At 34.4% G+C, this 23,181-nt stretch overlaps 1 long non-coding RNA gene and 1 pseudogene across 1 annotated transcript; both read right to left on the reverse strand.

Annotated features, from left to right (window-relative positions):
• Positions 1-1,137: 1,137 nt before the first annotated feature.
• LOC128311492 (uncharacterized) lies at positions 1,138-21,031 on the reverse strand. The gene is made up of 4 exons (XR_008289939.1): positions 20,933-21,031; positions 8,442-8,634; positions 5,826-5,985; positions 1,138-4,268 (listed from the first exon to the last, which is right to left on the reverse strand). It is a non-coding gene; the product is annotated as an uncharacterized LOC128311492 (long non-coding RNA).
• Positions 21,032-22,241: 1,210 nt separating this feature from the next.
• On the reverse strand, positions 22,242-22,554 carry LOC106986990 (10 kDa heat shock protein, mitochondrial-like; annotated as a pseudogene).
• Between the last annotated feature and the right edge of the window lie 627 nt (positions 22,555-23,181).

The following is a 23,181-nucleotide window of genomic DNA, read 5'->3' on the forward strand; positions in this document are numbered from 1 at the left end:
CTACCCTCCTAGGTTCTTGACTGAAACACCTACCTAATAAAAGAAAAATTAACAGGAGAAAGATACATAAAAGTTTAATAACATGTATACCTCCTATATCCGTGGGAGATACCCAGAAAAACTGAGCAACTCTCTGAAATGGCAGAAGCCACCACCTTAAATAGAGAAGGTGAGGTGACCAGGAAAACCACTGTAAACAAAGGTAGTTGTTATTCAGATTAAGCCCTTGTCATCTCTGAGTTTCTAGAGATTTAGATTGGTCCCTCCCTTCCCCCCAGAGAGAGATGGACACCTTACAAAAGGGAGATTTTCCTTATAAATGCAAATGTCTTACAAAAGGATCACTTCCACTGGTTCTCAGAGCTTCTCCTGTGTCTGCAGTTTCTGAAAAATAATCAGCCCTAAATATGGCGAAGAGGCATTTTTGGGGTGTTATGTGTCGCTCCCCTTCACTTACATCTATAACAAATTCAGTGTTAACCACCCTAAACATGGTCAACAAAAACATACACAAAAGATCTTTATAGTTAACAAATGCCGAAAGAGAGGCTGCTTGGGGAAAAGGCAGAATAAAATTTTAAAAATGAGAGAAAGCAAGATGAATCCATCGCTTTTCATTGAAAGGAAAAATAATAGTCAAGAGCAGTGATTTTTTTTTTTATTTTAGTTTTTTAATGTTTTATTTACTTTTGAGAGAGAAGGCAAAGTGTGAGAAGGGGAGGAGCAGAGAGCACGAGACACAGAATCCAAAGCAGGCTCCAGGCTCTGAGACATCAGCACGGAGCCTAATATGGGCTCCACCCGAAAACCAGGAGATAATGACCTGAGCCTAAGTTGGGCACTCAATGGGCTGAGCCCCAAGGACTTAATCTGCATAACAACTACCTTTGTTTACAGTGGTTTTCCTGGTCACCTTCACCGTATCTTTTCCTTTTTATCTGTAGATGTTATTTAAGGTGGTGGCTTGGGCCATTTCAGAGTTGCTCAGTTTTTCTGGGTATCTCCCATGGATATAGGAAGTATACATATTATTAAACTTTTATGTATCTTTCTCCTGTTAATTTTTCTTTTATTAGGTAGGTGTTTCAGTCAGGAACCTAGGAGGGTAGAGGGAAATTTTATTTTTCGTTCCTTTACATAAGAAAGAAATGACTAGCGCAATGAAGCAACAGGACCAATTTGTTTTGCATTAAATCAGTGATTTGAAGGAAAATTCAGGCATAATAGTATTAGGGCAAGTCTTTTGTATATTTATATATTTCTGATCAAAATAGGCAAATGCTAAGGCTAAATTTCCTAAGTTGTATCTAATGATGCAAAAAAAATAAAATAAAACCCATGTAATTACGTATGCAAAATGGGTAATTTTGTTTGTAATCGGTAATTTTCTATTGTTTAATTTGAAGGTTAGCTAAAGTACTTTCTCTGCCTGTAGAGTTTTAGGTTGCTATTTTTCTCCCCATTTAAGATGTTCTTAAGTTATTCACCTATATTTGCCTTGAAGATTTAAAAACTGATTTTAATTCAATATTTACCTGTTCCAGGTGGATCCAGGTGGATTTTAATAGCCTTTTGAAATGGAAAAGGGCTTGACTACAAATTTTTCATGTATGATTTTGTCAAAGAAATTATGAATTACTAAAGACTTTGTAGAGAACAAAGGCAAAAGGAAAGGTAGATAAAATTAAATTTCCTTGTAGCTTGCAGCCCATTGACAAATATATGAGACCTGCCGAGGAGGCCTTTTCTTTGGAACTCCAACTATCTTAATGCTAATGCTTTGCCTAAAGGCAAAAAAGCAAACTTAACTTGACCCCAGCGGGGCCTCCAGGATCCTTAAGTCTTCTTCAACATATGAAAATGCTTCTGGAATCCTTTTGTCGCTACTCTCCCCAACTTAAAACTGTATAACCAATTGCTCCTCACTATCCGTAGCTCTTTCTGCCCAAGGATCCCATCCCTGTGCTTTAATAAAACCACTCTTTTTTGTACCAAAAATGTCTCAAGAATTCTTTGTTGACCATTCATTCTTGGACCCTAAATCAAATCACATCGAAGACACTGGGACAACTATATGATTTGTACTCATACACAAACAGAAATAACAGTTTTTAGAAACAGGATATTGTACATCTGCTTTTTGAAATATTCCTGGAAAAAAATACATATATACACACACATACACACAAGATGCCTTTGTTTACTTAGTATTTTGAGGAATAGCCCGATTATCTATTTATTTTAAACTGTAGTAGAAAAACATATTGGTGAATGAAATATTTGTTTATGTATAACATTTACTTTAAGGTTAGTATAGTATTTATATTGCCATATATTTTGCATGTATTTTATTCAAATATCCAACCCTGGAGCACCATTTTTCTTATAATTTCTCTTCTAACATTCTAGTAATATGAAAGAACTAATGCTTATTTAAAGGTAGACCTTCCAGTTCACTGGAGCAGTCATTTATTAAATAGCACCCTGTGGACTTAAAAATAAAACACACGTCTTCCAATTTTTTACTTTCAGGCAAGAATTAGATTCTTCACACAAAAACTGTTGCCCATTAAATACTTCCAGTTTGCAGATTTTTAAAAATGTATTATAGAATACACATACACATACAGAATAATGCCTGATGTGGAAACAAAGGCAAAAGAAAAAATTAAATTTCCTTACTCTCTACAGCCCATTAACAAGTCTTTTAATCAGGCAGAGTGACCTTCTCTTAGGAGCTCAGCTGCCCAGATGATGACACTTTGCTAAGAGCAAAAGGCTCTTAGTTTAACATTATCTTAAACCCCCAGGATCCTGTAAGTCTACTTTAACATATAAAAATTCCTTTGGAAACTTCTTTTATCTCTAACCCTCCCAAGATAGATGTTCGCAATCATACTCCAAGTTTATGCCCCACTGATACACATCTGAAGAGTCTCATGACTGAGGTTTTACTAAATACTAATCGATGACATTTTCCTCACAGCAGCTGGTCCCATTAAGGTCCTAGAAACCTAGCTTCTAAAATTCTATAGAGACTTATGTTACCCCTAACCCCCTCCCACTTGAAAGTATATAATCTAGCCACCTGTCACAACCCCAGGGCAGCTCATTCTGACCATGTGTCCTGTCCCTGCGATTTAATAAAACTACCTTTTGCATGGAACGCGTCTCAAGAATTCTTTCTTGGCCATCGGCTCTGAACCCCAACAATTTCCACATCACAGCCCTCATAATATGTCTACATCTTAATTCCTGGAATCTGTGAATATCTTACTTTACAGACAAGAGGAATATTACAGACGTGATTATCGTTAAGAATTTTGGGGTAGGGAGATTATCCTGGGTTATCCAGTTTGACCCAAAGAAATCACAACATTTCTTAAAAATGAAAGAGACAGAAGAAGAGTCAATGTCAGAATAATGTCATATGAGACAGTGACTATTGCTGATTTTGATGATGGGAGATACGAGTCAAGGAATGTGGGTATCCTCTAGAGACTGGAACAGGCAAGTAAACAGATTCCTCCCTAGAGCTTCCAGAGAGAGCATAGACCTGCCAAAAGCTTGATTTGGGTCCAGTAGAAGCTGTTTTCGGTTTCTGACCTACAGAACTGTAAGATAAAAAATTTGTGTAATTTGAAATCGCTTTGATTTGATAGTTTGCTACAGCTGCAATAGGAACATAACACCTGTGTATGTATAGTTGTAGCTATATATACATATAGATGCCAGATAGTGTCTTGTACACATTTATTTATTTGCATTTATATAGTGTTCTTAAAGAACACTTCTCAATATGGAAGATGAAGCCTGACTTACCATTTTATGATGAAACTTTCAATTGAAGTCTAGGTAAATTTGGAAACAAAACTCCTAGGAAGCTGGAAGAAGGAACTGCATAACATTGTCATATTGTTTATTTTATTATTATTATTATGTAATCAAGCATCTGCCTGTATGCAGGGAAAATTTTTTGAGCGGAAGCCATGCTATCCTCAAAGTTTGAGCATGGTAGAAGGAAACTGACAGGCCAACTTCCTGATGGGGGTTGAGGGACCAGTAATAGTGACATCCTGAACTGACATTTATTAAGTCCTTTTTGAATAAAAAGAAAAGGGTGTGGATAGATTTCAGAGTGCTTTTAAAAAATAGTATGCTTGAAAGGCTAGATTCTCAGTCAACAAGTTCTAGTTAGTCTTTTGAGAATGGCGAATTAGTAAGAATGTTTTGCCCTTGAATAAGTTAATCAGCTTCTGCCTTCTCATCTGTAAAATAAGAATGGTAACATCAGTCTCAAAGATAATTGTGAATATAAAATAAAATGATTACTCTGGTATATAACACATGACCCAAAATGTTTGATCCTTTTGCTTCTATATCCTGACAGTGCCTACTTCTATATTGAGTAGACACAATAAAAATGATGTATATAGTTAAGAAAAATAAGCCTCAGTTGGCTGACTTTTAAAGGTGTGTAACTGCTTGAGATTTAATACAATATTCTAAGAGAGTTGAGCATAAGTGATGGGAAGTATTTCAAGTTGAATTCTATCTTTCATTTCAGGAAGTTAGCCGTTTATCTTACCTTCACCTAAATATACATGTTACTTGAGGAGTATATTTTTTTCCAGAAATGAGGAGCATGAAAAATATCGGATCTACCAAATTGTCAAAGGCTCATTCAGTTTTAAGCTCTATTACACCCCATTTTTCATAATGGGATAAACCCTGAGAACAGATACAACTGGCAATAGAGAAACACAATTTTGTACTTCACATAATGTTTGTGAAAAACAATATTTGAGAAATGCTTAGGACACCCCATATTTTCTACTTAAGAGTCATATCTCAAAAAAAAGCATCCTATCTCTCAGAATAAATATTCAGTTATATAATCTCCAGAATTTATAAAATAATATTTATAGAACACCGATGGAAGCCACCACGTTTAAATATCTTTTATAGTCCATCTTTATTTCACAATTAGGAAAACTTTCAAGTAAAAAATCTTGGCTTATTCTATAAAGTGACACTGAAAGTCATGTTATGTACTAATTCTGCTATCCATAATTTATTTACCCATTTATATCTTAGGTTAACCTTTCAATATGTCCTGGATAACTTCACAATTTGCTATTGTGTTTATATGAGAATAAGAAAAAAATAGAATTAGAATCACTGAGAAAAAAAAATAAGAAAAGAAAAAAATAAGAAAATAAATTTATTCATAAATAAATATTTATTAAGGGCCTACCATTTATTATATGCTCATATTAGCTCTTGGCAAACATCATTTGACTAAAATAGACAAAGATCTTTGTCCTCAAGTCCTAAAATTTCAGCAAGGGAAACTGACAGTAAAAAATAAGCATAATTAATAATTTAACTGTGGTGTATTTTTAAAAATTGGAAAAAACTAAAAGAGCAGGTAAAGAATATAGGATTTTGTTCTTGTAGACTGACACAATAAAAAAATTAAAAGTACTTATCAACTTATATCCAGAAATGTTTCCACATATATTATCTTTTTTGATCTCCAAAACTCTGCACTAAATATATCCTTATCAATAAGCATGTTTGAATTAAAAGTTCAAAAACTGAATTAAAATTAAAATAACCTGGCCCAGGACACTCAGTCTGCTATAAACATGTGTTTTTGTTTGTATAACATGACGTTTTGTTACACATTTTGTTGTTGATTTATGTTGGTTATTAGAAGTTTAATATGAAAGAAGGGATAGAAAATGATGGTTTTTGAATACCCTTTTTCTATATATTTATGTTATGAATCCTACCATCCTGGCAAAGGTATCAAGACTCACATTTCCAAATTCATCTGCAGCTGGAGCAGAGTCCTCTGTCACTCAGATATGCCCACATGAGACTTCTCTCCAGCAGAGAATGGCATGAGTAAAGAAACTCAGGACAGGATTTCCTTTTTTTGCAGATGTGAGCAACGATGGTGTTAACTTTTCTGTTAGGCTGCAACACAAGTTCCTAATGGTTACCAGTTTGCAAAATGTATCTGGTGACAGTAGCTCTGCAGTCTAGTCAGCATGGTTCTTTGATGCTCCACAGAAGCAAAGGTGATCGTTGACCCCCGGGTGAGCTCTTGTTGTGTGGCTCTGAAGAGACAGGTGGAAGGGAAGCAGAATCTCAATTTATGTGTTCCTCCTGATGAATCTGCAAGTTCCCAAATAACCAAGGATGACTTCTTTTTCCACTTACATGGGATGCTTTTGGTTATTTAAGAAAGAGGAAGAAAACTTCTGACTCTCTTTCCCTTGTATGAAAGTGGTCCTTTTCCTCCCCCATCCCCCTTAAGGATCCCCACTTGAGGACACGAGTGAGGGAATCTGAATTTATTGTATCTAATCCCATCTCCCAAATCTATCACTGTCCACTTTACACCTGCCTCTTACCATCATATATATCTCTCTCACCTTCCCTTGTTTCCACCAAGGTACCCACCCTGCTCACCAGTTTCTTCAGCCACCTTTGTTCAGTTCTCCAAGAAAGGAAGAGGAAATAGACATTTTACCACTCAATATGCTTCTCACCAGATTCAAGATTATTTTTTAGGACGTTATGGTGTAGCTTCTTCTGTATGAGGTGCTTTTAGGATCCTTAATGTGCCGGTTCTGCTTTGTGTCATCTTTCTTTCAGTCACCAGGCTTTGAGTTACATTCCACAGAAATGAGCCCCATTTCTTCCGTAGTTGTTCATGGTGAACTGGTTTTGTGATATTCTGCTTTTTATTTTATGTTATTCAACAAATAATTTAACAATGTTTGCTATGTGCCAAAGCTGTTTTCTTTCTGAGGACCTTATCGATATCAACTTATTTAAAATTTATGCAAGTATGATGAGGTAGGTAATATTTTATTTCATTTTGCAAATATCTAGATTGAGATGGAAAAAGGTTAGGTAACTTATCAAAGTCCCTCAGGCAGTACATGGAGAAGCCATAGTCAAAAGCAGAGTGTGACCCAGGGTCTACATTGTTCTTAACTATGTTGCCATTTCCCTCCTTTATCTCATTAGCAATCTGCAAGAAAGAAATAATAATTTAGGTTCATTCTATCTTTACTGCAAAAATTATGTGTATTTTATTTTCCCATATTGATCTTTATCACTTAGGAAATATAGAAATGTTCTGTAATTCTCCATTTTATTCTTTTCTTTGTCCCAGATGTACCTTTTCCCCAGATATAGTAATTATTCTCAAAAGTCATATTAAATCCTGAAGAGTTATATGATTCTCACCTGCTCTGAGTCCATGTCTTGTAACATAGGCTTATCCCAAACTCTAATAAGAACCTGTACAAACTGATTGAAATAAAGCACCTTTATTTCTTAAGAAATAAGAAATAAGCACCTTTATAGCTCTTAAGACAAATGCCTATTTATTGGGGAAGAGTGCATTAATGCATAAATACTGCCACTTACCACTCAAGTAATGGATTTTTTTAGTGTGGTCATTTTCTTTGACACAGATTAATCTAGTTCAAACTCCATCTTGGTTATTTATGTAGGGAAGTTAGGATGCTATGGAGAATTAAGAGCCAAGATGTGTTTTAAAATATCCTCTAAATAAGGAAGATATTCACTTGAAGCAGCTCAGATCTGTACACAGGATTTAATCTTACATGAAATTTCCATCCCATGTTAGCACGTTCTTTTCCCAGTCCAACTTCCAAATTTATTATTTTGCTGGCGGAGACTGATTCCCCATTGGCTCATACGACCTCAGTTTGCCACACTAACAGAACAGCGCACTCAGTTTTAATATAAAACTATAATATGTTTCCAGTATAGTGTGTGCTATAGTTATGTAATACCAATGTAATACTAATAATTATATTTTAATAGAAGAGTATATTGTATATTATTAGAACATATAATTATATATGCCATTATAATTTATATAATTTTAATTTCTAGTATAAACCAAGGTAGGAACCCTCTCTAAAGGAAATTAGCATTCCCTGAATTGTATGGGTCACTTTTTTTTTTTTTTTTTTTTTTTTTTTTTGCTAACTGGTGTTTATCAAAGTGAGGCTCCTGACTTTTCACAGAAACTGGGAGGAGATAAGGCTCTGTATCTTGATGATTACATTTCAGAGGGATAGTTAGTAGGTCCTTACAAAAACAAATACAGAAACAAAAAAAACAGTCCTGAATTGTAAAACTGGCAAACCTCTGGGAGAAGATTTACATTTCAGAGGAGCAGAGAAAAAAATTACAATGGAGACGTTGTGTGTGTTTTTGTTGTTTTGTTTTGTTTTTCATTTTTGTTTGTTTTGTTTCTAAGTAAGTAAGATAAGGGAGGGCAGGGGTCTGTAACCTGGAGGAAATTTGTCTACAATTCAGTCAAGCTTAGGGCACTGTTAAGGCCATTTTACTCAATATATGTGAAAAGCCAGCAAGGCACTTACCTCTCTTCACACAGCAAACCTAGGCACCTCAGGGTGAGGAATGAACATCTGGGAGAAAGAACAGAGGCACTTGAGCTCCGTGTCAAACACAGACTGGTTCTTAGTACATCATGGCTAATTGCTCCAGCAACCCTCTGTCTTGGCCTCTCTTTCACTGCCCATCCCCTGAGTCCTCTGAGGAAGCCTGAGAAGTCTATAACAAGAAATAAATAAATAGATCATTAAAATAGCTGTGAGATAATGAGTGCTTAGAGCAATTCCAAATTGTTGTCACTGTAACAGAGTGAAATAAAAGCCAGGAAAAAAAAGGGTTTGCTCTAGTTCAGTGGGAACAGAAGGCAGCAGCGTTAGAGGAGCAGAGTGCTGGACAATGAGAAGGGTCAAGGATACGATGGAACAGGAAGCCACAATGACGATGGCAAACATCTGAGCAGTAAGCCAAGTAGATTCTTTCTGGAGCAGAGAAGACGAAAAACAAAGCTAATATAGAACTTAACTGGCATGTCAGTGGATTGAAGCCACAGCCATCTCAGAATTTGAGGTTGATCCACATTTGTAACAAATACTTAATGGTGGTCCTTAAAACCTTAGACAATTCCTTAGCTAGTTCTTGAATCACCCTGCTACTACCCTTATTACACCAGACTAGCTAAAGCCAAAGAAATCTGTTACATATATGACTATTCATCATAGATCAGAGATGTTGAAGACTGATCATCTTTTTACTAATACTGTTTTATGCGTTTCACAAAGAATACACACATATGTGTGTGTATATACATACACATATATATGTATATATACATATACATATACATACATATACATACATATATACATGTATACACACACACACACACACACACACACACACACACAATCTTGAGATAGTCAAATAAACTACCCTGATCATGACAGTCTTTGAATGTCTTAGGAACAGAAACATTAAATTGCATGTATTTTAAGCCACAATGAAAAGATCAGGATATGCGTAATGCTAAACTGCATGATATTCCCAATAAATCTTGGCTTTTAGGAGAAGTAATTACTAATGCTCTTCTGAACTTTTGGTACTTGCTATTAACCCAGTAGGAAACTTTAAATTGTAACTTACCCTGAAGTCAACCACTCACAGAAATGAATGCAGTCCTCCTTCTAATAGAAATAATAACATTCTTCTACTCCTTTTGAACTCAAGGGGCTGAGCATTGCATATAAATAGCATGTGTATTGTTTTCATTTAAGTATTCTTTTTTTGCTATATTATTTCATTTAAACCATTGTAAAGTAAAAGAAAAAAGTAGTGGGCATACTGTTTTCATTTTAATTGTTATTTTGTACAAGAACTAAAGGTAGACTAAGTATGATAAGGATCAGCAAAATAGGCATTTGTAAGTTTTTTGTCTAGAACATTTACAAAAGAAACATAAAACTGTGTCTATTCTAAAATAAGACCCACTGGCTAGTCACTGCATCTTCTCACTAGTATCATTTTTCATAGTTTGATGATTAAATACTTTACAGAAGCACAACCATACCAGTCACACTTTTTAGGGGGCGATTTCAAGTACACATTTATATCACTTTCTGACTGGATACTTAGGAGAACACTGAAAAGCTATAATTTGGGGAAAACTGCACTTAGGATTTCAGAAAATAACCAATGATTTCTGATTTAAGAAAAAAATCTTATAAAATCTCACTGAGTGTTGTGTCCACACACATGCACAAGTCTGAATGATTGTACTTCTGCATCTCAAACCAACATCTTCCAAACAACATTGTTACGTGTCTTATTACTTTATTCGTGAAGTAGCTAACATTGACTATATTCTCTGGCATAGTCTCAAATTAATTTTTGGCGTGGGCTCGTAAGAGGAGATTAATGGTTGAATGAGGAACTGAGTATCCTTACAGGGAAGAATCAAAGGATCAAGGCTCAGCTAAGTTGTCTGTTTCATAATTTGAAAATTGTAATGTAGGATTTAGCACTGGAAAGAATGTTGCACTTAGGCAGCTTATATGAAATAAATAGACCCAAGGGAATTTTTATTTGCCTCAATATCTCATTTTCCAACCCTTTATTTGTTCATAGGGATGCACAGGGACAGCAGAAATCTTTCTCAAAGAGTTTTGTATTTAAAGTTAGTGTCAGTTTCTGATATAGGTATGATACTATTCATGATACAATTTGTCTTCTATACTCAAATGGGAGACATTTCACTGAAAGCATATACTATGTCATAAAAAGGAAAAATCTTACATGGAAATGCCAATTTCTTCTCTTTTCTCCCATCCCTATTTAATCAATACTGTGAAATATGTTTTACAGCAACTCTGGGAAAACATCCCCATGTTTCATAGGTACTTGTAAAGAAGTAATAAATTTGCTTAGTGCAATATAAGACATCCTGCGAGAGCTCAATAAGTACTTGTTGACTTTCTGACTAAAATAAAATATACCTTTCTCATGAGAATGCAAGTGTTAAGCAGGTATTGAAAACATTCTAATTGAAATAATTTTAAAAATGTTTTGAATTGGTGGAATTCTACTTTATAGGCAGAAACCTTCATCAAAGTCTTATAGCAGTAAAATTAAGAAACATAAAACATATCAAAAAGACTATACTACATTAGTGGCAGTAGAATAGAGTAGGTTTTACTCCAATAATTGTATTATTAAGAAAAGACTGGTTTTTGAATTAACAGTCTATTATTATTGTGTAAGTGGGATATGGGATTGACTTGAACATTTTTATTCCTACTTATGTGATTTTCACCACCTATTTTATAATTAAAACTTATGTTGCAAATAAGATGCCAAAAAATTGCAACATTATAAACTGTTAACACAATTCTGAATAATCAAATGAAAGGAGAAGAGTATATGCAAAGCTATTAAATAGTGAAACATATGTAGTAAGCAGTGAATGAATATTAGTACTTTTGAAAATGTAAGTCAACGTTATTGAGGTATAATTTACATGTAAAAAACCACAACCATTTTAAGTGTGCCTTTATAACGAGTTTTGATAACTGCATATACTATGGTTTTCACCACCCATAATTAAAATACGGGGCATTTTTATAACTTCTAAAAGTGTCCTCATGCTCTTTTCCCTTAGTTCCAAGTAATGGCTGATATGCCTTCTGACACTGTAGATTAATTTCCAGTTCTACAATGTCATATAAATGTAATTGAACAAAACATGGTTTTGTGCCTGGCTTATTTTGCCCAACATAATATGATCATAAATGCTTTCAAATTTATTGGCAGCTCACTACTTTCTATTGCTGATTAGTATTTCAATATATTGGATTTATTGCAATTTGTCCATTAGCTCATTGATTGGTGCTTGGGTCATTACCAGGTTTGGCTACTGTGGACAAAGTTGCTATGAACTTTCATGTGAGTCTTTGTGTGCCTCTATGTTTTATTTAGTTTGGATAAATATGTGTGAGTTAAATTGCTAGGTCATGTAGTAATTTTATGTTTGATTGTACACATTTTTTTTTTTTGCATTTTCAAATTCTTATATGACATGAGTTTTATTAGAGTTTTTGATATAGGCCTTCCTTAATATAATTTGGCATCAATAGCTAAGAATTAAACATTGTGTTTAGGCTCATTTTAAACACTTAATATTTTGTGTTTCTGGGATTTGGAAATAATAACAGAATATGGGGCTCTTAGGTATGACTAAGTGGAGGAAGGATTGTCTTCCTTGTAATATGGAATGAAAAAATTACTGCTATATTTCTTGTCACTCAGAGGACATTCAAAGGCTTTTCTGGAATATCTTACACTAGAATAATTAAGGGGAACAGATCTGTGTTTACTTAATTTTAAGTGTTTATGAGTAGTGCAGAAGCATATGACATTTAATGCAGTTGAGGAGGTCTTCTACTCTGAACATTCAAATTTGCCATTGAGGGCTCTAACATTTTGTTATCAATGCATCTTCTGTGAAGTCAAGAGGTTATCAGTGGGACACTAAATTTGATCAACAAAAATTTGATCTCCCAAAATGGGAGATGAGCTAAAATATTAAAGACATATTTTTCTTCACCACAATGAGCTTTTCATCAAGCTATGGAGGGTGGAATAAATGGTTAACACCAGAATACTCATATCACCACTGGGCACACATATAACACACACTGGGCAACACACTTATTTGTAACAATTTTTTAAAATTCTATGGAAAGAATTTGTAGAGTTTACAGCATCTTAACTTTTTTTTAAAGGTTATTTATTTTGAGAGAGGGGAGAAAGTGAGAGAGAAAGAGAGAGAGAGAAAGAGAGAATTCCAAGCAGCCTCCTTGCTGTCAGCACAGAGCCCGATGCAGGGCTTGATCTTATGAACTGTGAGATCATGACCTGAGCCAAGATCAACATTGGCAGCTTGACCAACTGAGCCACGCAAGCACCACAAAGCATCTTAACTTTAAAAAACAATGTCTTTAATTTAAAAAGGAAAAACATGTCAACTGTTATGGTTAGGTAAGTGAATCTAAAAATTGTATTTAGTATGTTGGTGCCATGTCTGGGTACATAAACTAAGCATTTTTATTTTTATTTATTTATTTTTTAAATGTTTATTTATTTTTGAGACAAAGAGAGATACAGCATGAATGGGGGAGGGTCAGAGAGAGAGGGAGACACAGAATCTGAGGCAGGCTCCATCCAGGCTCTGAGCTGTCAGCACAGAGCCCGACATGAGGCTCAAACTCACAGACCGTGAGATCATGACCTGAATGAAGTCGGATGCTTAACTGATGGAGCCACTCAGGCGCCCCAAACTAAGCATTTTTAAAAGAAATAATGTTCTCAACACAAGGTCAATTCTAATTTGGATATCTTACTCTCAGTACAATTATATAGTTGATTTTAGGTAATAATGATTAATCTTAAAATTTTCATATGTATGTTTAGATTGATGTTAATTTTATACTCTACTTAAAGCTATATTTGAATTATAAGATGGAAAAGGGTCATATTTGTTTATCTAGTACCAAAAATGAACAAAAAATGTTGGATTAATTAAAACTATATAAAACACATCCTATAAAATATAGTTCAAAATATTCAAGCATAACATGATAATATTAACAGGAAGACTTCCAGCAAAAACAGTTAATTAGCACTGAATCATGATGTTACTATCTTTGTGTGTGTTTCTTTAGTTGTGAACTGTCAATAGGCTATATGTAAATGATGAATAAAGTGTGATAGCCCTGACACATTTTTAGCTTAATCAAGGATGCAACTGGTCTTATCTTTATCATTAATGAAGCAGTAGGAAAATGTTTTCAACTATATTATAAAATATTGCTGTTAATTCATTATTGATAAAGGTTATATTTATGAGTCATTTAAAGTCTAGGTTATACCATACAACAGGGAATTTTGAGGCATTAGCTAGAACTATTTTCATTTAATTTTAAAGTGTACCCATATATTAATTTAAATGAATGAGAATTGCCAATTGTGAAAATGTTGAGTGAAGCACATTTTTAAATTTTACCTACTGCTTTATTTCTGGTAGAAACCAATATTAATAATGCCAATTTGATGTAAATTTTTTTATGTAAAAAAAGTGGTTTTATTAAAACACAAGGACAGGATTCACTGGGCAGAAAGAGCTATCTGATACGTAATTATTTAAACAGTAAAATATTAAGAACCATAAGCAAAGTACATAAATATAAGATATTAATGACTTTTCCTATTTGTCTTCTATGTTTTTTTCTCTGTCTGGTAATTAGCCTAAGTTTAGATCCAAAATATATAAAATATTTTTGGGCATTTTGCAATATCTATCTCAGTTACCTAGTTCACTTTATTCTATTATATCTTCATAAAAGCAGGGCCAATGTTTTCTTTTACTGTAAGAGTAGTTTAACATGCACACTCACTTGACTATCATAAAACATACAAACAAAGAGTTTAAAATATATTTGATTATAATAGGGATGTATACAATTTTGTTTGATCAAAAGTATTTATATGGATACCATAATAAATGGATTGATCCAATCTCAGAGTTTTTATGCCATCCAAAATAGTTACTTTAGTTTGTAAAAGCTAAGCAAATTAGCATTGCCCTTGTTTTCTTTCAAATATTTTCATTTATTTTCTACACCAATAACAGACATACATAAACACAAATTCACACACACACACACACACACACACACATACTATTTCCCACAGGACAAGGTTTGTGGCATCAACTTATAAACTCTAATATCCACCAAACAATACTCTGAAATTATGTTTGCATATATACATGTATGTGTATTTATATGTGTGTATATGAAGAGATGTGAGAAGTTGGAATGGGATAATTAAGTTTATAGAGGAGGATAAATTTAATCAAAATTGAGATTCAAAATGTGTTTAAAATGAATTTTGTAAATATTATTAAATAATCTATACAAAGAATCAGACAAATAACAATTATATAATTGATTTTGCATACTTATTTGTATAAATACATTGCATAGTTTCATAATTTGATTCAAAATAATTCATTATATGTCTCTCATTTTAAAAAAATAGGAAATAACAAAGTAAAAGATAGAATTCATTCAACTAAAATTTACTGATATTTTAAAATAAAGTTAAAGTATACAGTACTATTCTCAAAGATCTAACAGATATTTGAAGAAATAGATATTAAATAATGCATTACATAATATTTCAAATGTTAGGAAAAATTCTAGATGCCAACTCCTATTATCTGGCACTTTTTAACCCATTCCTTAAAGGCTCCAACTCATCCTGGAAACTGATGGTACATAGAAAAGACTGATTTAATTTTTTTCCCTGTCATTCCATCAGAATGGTGTGCAGTAGGAAATCCAGTTGTTATATACTTATGAAAGCTTATTTCTTCCTCTAAGGTCAGGAACAAGACAGGAATGTCCACTCTCACCATTGTTATTTAACATAGTACTGGAAGTCTTAGCCTCAGCAATCAGAGAACAAAGAGAAATAAAAGGCATCCAAATCAACAAGGAAGAAGTCAAACTTTCACTATCTGTAGATGACATGATACTCTTTGTAGAAAACCCAAAGTCTCGACCAAAAAATTACTAGAACTTATACATGAATTCAGTGAAGTCACAATATATAAAATCAACATATAGAAATCTGTTGCATTTATATACACCAATAATGAAGCAGCAGAAAGAGAAATCAGGGAAATGACCCCATTGACAATTGCACCAAAAACCATAAGATGCCTAGGAATGAACCTAACCAAAGAGGTAAAAGATCTGTACTCTGAAAACTATAGAACACTTTTGAAAGAAATGGAAGAGGACACAAAGAAATGTAAAAGCATTCCATGTTCATGGAATCAAAGAACAAATATTGTTAAAATATATTCACTACCCAAAGTAATCTACACATTTAATGTAATCCCTCTCAAAATACCACCAGCATTTTTCAGAGCTAGAACAGACAATTCTAAAATTTGTTTGGAACCACAAAAGGCTCCAAATAGCCAAAGCCATCTTGAAAAAGAAAAGCAGAGCTGGAGGCATCGCAATTCCAGACTTCAAGCTATATTACAAAGCTGTAGTCATCAAGACAGTATGGTATTGGCACAAACACAGACGTATAGATCAATGGAACAGAATAGAGAGCCCAGAAATAGATCTACAACTCTATGGTCAACTAAACTTCAAAAAGCAAGAAAGAATATCCAGTGGAAAAAAAAAAAAAACAATCTCTTCAACAAATGGTACTGGGAAAACTAGACAGTAACATGCAGAAGAATGAAACTGGACTACTTTCTTATACCATACACAAAAAGAATGGATGAAAGGCCTAAATGTGAGGCAGAAGACCATCAGAATCCTAGAGGAGAACACAGGCAGCAACCTCTTTGACATGGGCCAAGGTAACTTCTTACTAGACACATTGCCAAAGACAAGGGAAACAAATGTAAAAATGAAATACTGGGACTTCACAAAGATAAAAACCTTCTGCACAATGAAGGAAACAATCAACAAAACTAAAAGGCAGCCTATGATTTGGGAAAAGATATTTGCAAATGACATATCTGATGAAGGGCTAGTTTCCAAAATCTGTAAAGAATTTATCAAACTTAGCACCCAAAAAAACAATCTGGTTAAGAAATGGGCAGGAACATGAATAGACATGTTTCCAAAGAAGACATCCAGACGGCTAACAGACACATGAAAAGATGCTCAACATCATCCATCATGAGTGAAATGTAAATCAAAACCACAATGATATATCACTTCAAACCTGTAAGAATGGCTAAACTTAACAATACAAGAAACAACAGATGGTGAAAATGTGGAGAAAAGGGAAACCTCTTACACTGTTGCTGGGAATGCAAACTGATGCAGCCACTCTGGAAAACAGTATGGAGGTTCCGCAAAAAGTTAAAAATAGAAATACCCATGGCCCAGCAATAGCACTACTAGATATTTACCCAAAGGATACAAAAAAATATTGATTTGAAGGTGCACATGCACGCCAATGTTTGTAGCAGTATTATCAACGGTGGCCAAATTATGGAAAGACCCCAAGTGTTCAGTGTCCATCAACTAATGAATATACACACACACACACACACACACACACATACATATGTATGGTATATATATATGTATATATATACATATATACACATATATACACATGTGTATGTATACACAAACACCTACATATGAATATTACTCAGCCATCAAAAAGAATAAAATCTTGTCAATTACACCAACATGAATGGAGCTAGAATGTATTACGCTAAGTAAAATTTCAGAGAAAGACAAATACCATATGGCTTTACTTCACTCATGTCTGAACTTTAAGAAATAAAACAGATGAACGTAGAGGAAGGGGAAAAAAAGAGAAGGAGGCAAACCATAAGCGACTCTTAACTATAGACAACAAACTGAGGGTTACTAGAGGGGAGGTGGATGGTGGTAGGTTAAATGGGTGATGTTTATTAAGGAGGGCACTTGTGATGAGCACTGGGTTTTATATGTAAGTAATGAATTACTAAATTCTACTCCTGAAACCAATATTACACTATATGTTAACTAACTAGAATTTAAATAACAATTTTAAAAAAATAGAAAAAAGCTTATTTCTTGCAAATCTCAATTGGAAGGCTGAGATCTACTCCCAATTCATGTGGGGACTTAGCAAATCACAGTTAAAAATTTCTAGAATCACAGATACGCACAAAGAGCTTATTAACAACATCTAGAATTATAATCAGTTGCTTTTGAGGGAGCAATCAAGAGCCTTTTTCATAACAGATGTAGAGTATAAGGTTGTAATAAATTACAGCCATTGTGAGGAGACCAGGGGACCACTCTGAGACTGAGTTGACAATAATTGTGATCTAATAAATGCATGTTTTTTTTTAAATTTTTAAATGTTTATTGATTTTTCAGAGACAGACCATGAGTGGGGGAGGGGCAGAGAGAGAGAGAGAGAGAGAGGGAGACACAGAATCAGCACAGAGCCTCTCATGGGGCTTAAACTCATGAAATGCGAGATCAAGATCTTGAGCCTAAGTGAGACACTTAACTGACTGAGCCACCCAGGCGCCCCATGAATGCATGCTTTAAAAATCTCTGGGTGAGAACAGTGTGGCTGGGAAAGAAAGAAAGAGAGAGAAAGAGAGAGGAGGGAAGGAGGGAGGGTGGGGGGGAGGGAGGGAAGGAGGGAGGGTGGGGGGGGGGGAGGGAGGGGGGAAGGAAGGAAGGAAGAGAGAGAAGGAAAGACAGAAAGAGAGAGAGAGGGAGCGAGGGAAGAAGGGCAGAAGAAAGGAAGGAAGGGAGGAAGAAAGAAAAAGAAAAGGAGAGAAAAAGCAAGTTGTTTAGATTTGTTAATAAGAATATATTTTCTAGTTATCTCAGTAAATTATCTGAAAAGAGAAGGCATAGGATTAGTTTTTTTAAGACCCCTCCTTTGGAATTAGAGTTTTACTGCTGAGTAAAGATCTCCCTAGATGAATAGGGCACAGGTCAAGCTCAAGCTTGACAAGCGCAGATGGAATTTACAAATCTAGAGTGGCCCTTTTGCATATTCAACCTAGCTGTCTATGCGAGGTAATACATGTTGGAATCCTTTCTCCAGTTATTTTACAACACAATATTTCAAAAGCTATATTACAACACAATTGTGTTGGGATTTCACCAGGAATATATGTCCATTAGTACTCTGTAGTATGGATACATGAAAGTGGACTATGCCTTGGAGAAGACTAAAATCTAGAAGAGTAGCAAGTTCAAAGAGATGTGTGCCCTGCCTCTGGTTAGTAGGGGAAATGATGGCTTTAATTCTAAGTTATCTATTATGTGTTTAGGAAAAAACTTTCCCTCTTTTTTTGAGAGTTCATGCTAAACTATGCCCATTAAAGAGCCGCCAGGTCTGCAAAGGTCAAAACTAAGGAAAACTTAACTGAGAAGGAGTAAGGCTAAGTAGTCTTGGAAATCAGACAACTAAAATTGTTTGCTGCCATTCTAGCTAGGCAAACATAAGTGATCAATCAGCACCCATTTCCATTCTCCAGGCAGACATTGTGGTCTAGAAGAAATGAGAAAGGGACAAGAAATTCCATCTTGTGATTGATTACATTAGGTAGGTACTGTTCACATAGTAGTTTTCTGCTTGATCTGTTCCCCACCTTGGACATACATGAACAGAGGACATCTTGTTTGTTAAATCCAGAGACTAAATGCAGAATAATGTTTCAGAAGAGAAATTATGTATGGCTGGGATAATGGATTAGGGAACCAGATGCTTATATGTAAAAATCTAAAAACTGAACAAGCCAGTTGTTCAAGTATTTTCCTATTTTTCACCTACTAGTCACTTGCTATGGAGCTCATCTATTTTGGAGAATGATTACACCTGGGCTAAGGGTAATCTCAGTGAGAAATAAGATAACATAAATATAGAAGGATATAGATATTTAGCCAATATATAAGTTCATTCTTCAAACACTTAGAGACCATAAGGAAAAAAATATGTACCTTTGTAGAATGACACTGCTTTGTGTTTAAGCACTACTGTTTGGAAGGATACATTAAATTTCTCTATGGAAGGAAGACACAATGAAAAGTAATTCAACTTTATTTGCTAGATAGAAAGGTTTGTTGTGAGGGACTGTGTCTGGCATACTACATTGAGATTTGACTACTTTCCCATTGACTCCTTCTCCCTCTTCCACGGAAACATTTTGTTTCCTGTGCGCACAGTTCACAACATAAATGAGCAGAAGGCAAATACAACTTTGATGCCAAACACAGACTTATCTAACATCATTTGCGCCATGCAAGAGAAAATTGCCAGAGAAAAAACATACTGCTCAAACCCTAGACAGGAAAAGCATATTCCTAGACAGAAAATAGACGTCTGCCTGGGCTGGATGGAAGAAAAGGGAGAGAAGTCTATGAAATTTAAAAGTAGAGAAAATTTCCTCTCCTTTTTCAGGCAGGGGAAAAGAAAAAAAAACATAGAAAGAGGACGATGAGGTGCATCTAGATGGAGAGAACCATGCTTAACATTTGAAAATATTTCCCATACACAAATTAGAGACATGATAAAATAGAACATCTTCTGAATCTGAATTATGTGAGCATAAGAAATTCTTAGGTGTTACAAAGAAAGAAACCTTCTGGCTGGTGGGTTTTTTTTTAAACTTTTGTTTGTTTTTTGGCAAGTGTATTATAAGAAAGGTTTTATAAAGAAATAGAACCTGAAATAGGTAAGTAACCAACATTTTGTTTTGGTAGAAAAAAAAGTTACAGCAATCTATACAGGAATATATTTTTGATTTCATTTTTAGCATGGAGAACATGCATAGAATGTAAAATATAAATAAATACTCTTGACTGCTTTGGGAAGAACATCTATCGTGAATACAATGATCCTGACAGTGGATAAGCTTGGGCTCTAGATTTAAAGTGTGGATGAATTTCTGTATACACTTATGTGTCTCTGGGGAAGTCATTGAACTTTTTAAATCCTCTCTGTTCTCATTTATATAATGGGGATAATAATCTTATCTACTAAATAGAAGGCAGAATAACTCAAGCAATAGCTTTCAAATATGTAATATGTAATAAGCAACCAACACATTGTTTTTTTATTTTTTTTGAAACATTCGTTTTTTTAAAAACACATTAGTTTTTACTTTTAATTTTTTTATGATGAAATTTCCTGGATTTTTAGTTTAAACATTCTATCGGTAATAAGGAATAACAAAAAAGTTTTCAATCTAGCAAATGAAATTACCAAGTTGCTCGCCAGTGAAAAATTTCTTAGCTCTAAGAAGTGTGAAATTGAATGGAGAATGGATGATATAGTCAGAAAAATCAGTTTATGGCTTTAAAAACATGAATTGCACATTGTTCATACTAATAAATTATTAGATAATATCCTGACTATGACTGTAGGAAAAACTATGGAAATGTTGAAAAAAGATACTCACTATCAAGGCACCTGGCTGATTCAAACAGTGCAGCGTATGACTCTTGATCTCACAGTCGTAAGTTTAAGCCTCACATTGGGCATGGAACCTACTTAAAAATAGAAAATAAAAGATACTTACTATTTTTTCTTTTTTTTTTTTTAACTCTTATTTAGTTTTGAGAGAGAGAGAGAGAGACAGACAGACAGACAGACAGAGCATGAGCAGGAAAGGGGCAGAGAGAGAGGAAGACACGGAATCCAAAGCAGGCTCCAGGCTCTGAGCTGTCAGCATAAGCCCCAGGGAAGCTCGAACTCATGAACCATGAGATCATGACCTGTGCCTAAGGTGGCTGCTTAACCTACTGAGCCACCCAGGTGCCCTGATACTTGCTATCTTATAACGGGAACATTGCCATTTGATTTTTAAATCTATTTTATAAATAAAAACCTCAGGATAACTCAATATTTTTGGACAGTATATATTTACCAGTATTTTATAACTGTATAAAAATATGTAAAATTGTGTTTAAAATATTTAAGTTAATGTTCCTTGGTCAGTTCTGAAAATTTAACTACACTTTGTATCAGAAACATGCTGAGTGACCATATAATGAACATCAGATATGCAAATTTGCCTTGAAATTATGTAATTTACTTTTTAATAACTCATTGTTTAAGATGACAGTACAGAGGTGCCTGGTCTGCTCAAGCAGAAGAGCATGTGACCCTTGATTTTGGGGTTGTGGGTTCGAGCCCCATGTTGGGGGGAGATTACTAAAAAATGAATTAGAAATTACAATGTATAATTACCAACTCATGTTATCTTTTCATATATAATTATATATAAAGCAATCTTGGATAATATACATCTTAAGCAGTTAATCTAGAAGTGATTTCACTGTATCTTCTTTCCTAAATCACATACTTACAAGTGTTTTTTAACACTTTTTCATTTTTACCCATCGAAACATTTTGAAATTGACAAATGAAACATTTGTCGATTAATTTAAAATTTATTTCAGATAATTTTACCATCTTAACAGCATAGTGCACAATCTGAAATGTTAAATCAACACAATCTGAGTTGTTTTAATCCAATCTAAGATTGAAGTAACTATTGTGCTTCTCAAATATGAATCTTTTCATTTCAGAAAAGGATAAAATATCACAGAAAACAAAAATCTGAAGCTTCTTATTGACTTATTGGGGGGGGATACCATTAGTTTATTATAAAAGAGAGATATGCAAATTATCTACATGATGAATAATTTCACAGCTTCAGTGGAATGGGCAGCTTTCACGTGATGCCAGTTCAGTAATGGTTTATTTCAGTCCACATACTTTCTGAGAATGTCACTGTCTCTACATAAGAAATAATCCTTGTCAACCAGAACTACTTTGGTGTCTCCACATTCTGGGAGAAGAACTTTATCTATTTCCAACTTTCATGCTAACTGGTTGAAGTTCTCCACCTTTTCCTTTAGAGCCCAATCCAACAGCTAACTGCTAGTGCTTGCAATAGTTTTCCTTAAGATTTTTCTGGAAGCTTGATGCCTCCTTTGGTTACTGTTAAGCTGCACTCTTTACAACTAAAACTCAGTCAAGGAGGGGAAGAAACTTTTGAAAGGCCTGTCCTGCCATAACTCTGGCCGCCACAGTTCATACTCTGCTCTCAAGCTGCTGCAGCCACAGGAAGACCTACAGTTTCACCCTTGGACCATGTGAACCTGAAGCTTTTTAATACAGAATGAAATTAGGCATCATAAATTGGACTTTTGAAGACCATTTTAGAAATTACAGATAGCAAATTGAAGGCAAGTCAATTTACCCTCAAAGCGCTAAATGCAAGTATTGTTAATGAAAATATAGATATCTGCCAACACTAAATAAGATGGAGTTATATATAAATGACACACAGATAGTATGCAAAATAGTACGTACTATTTGTTCTCAATGATTTCATTTATATAAAGTTCAAATTTTGACAAACCTAATCTATAATCGAGAAGTCAGGGTTATTAAACTACTCTTTGATATGAGTGTTGGATGTCTGCAAGTATTTTTCTTTTTACCTGTTGACTCTTTTGTTAGGTGTTAGTACCAGGAAGGTGGCACTGAAGGAAGACTGGACAGCAGGGGGACAGAGAAACGATTTTCTCCATTTTTTTTCTTTGCTTTCTAACGGACTTAGCACAGAAATGGCTCTTTACTCAAGCAGTGGTTGCTTTTTTCCTAGCACTTCCAGAAATAGCATCATTGCGTGTGTGT

The sequence above is a fragment of the Acinonyx jubatus genome, chromosome A1, assembly GCF_027475565.1.
Source record: "Acinonyx jubatus isolate Ajub_Pintada_27869175 chromosome A1, VMU_Ajub_asm_v1.0, whole genome shotgun sequence".
Lineage (NCBI taxonomy): Eukaryota > Metazoa > Chordata > Mammalia > Carnivora > Felidae > Acinonyx > Acinonyx jubatus.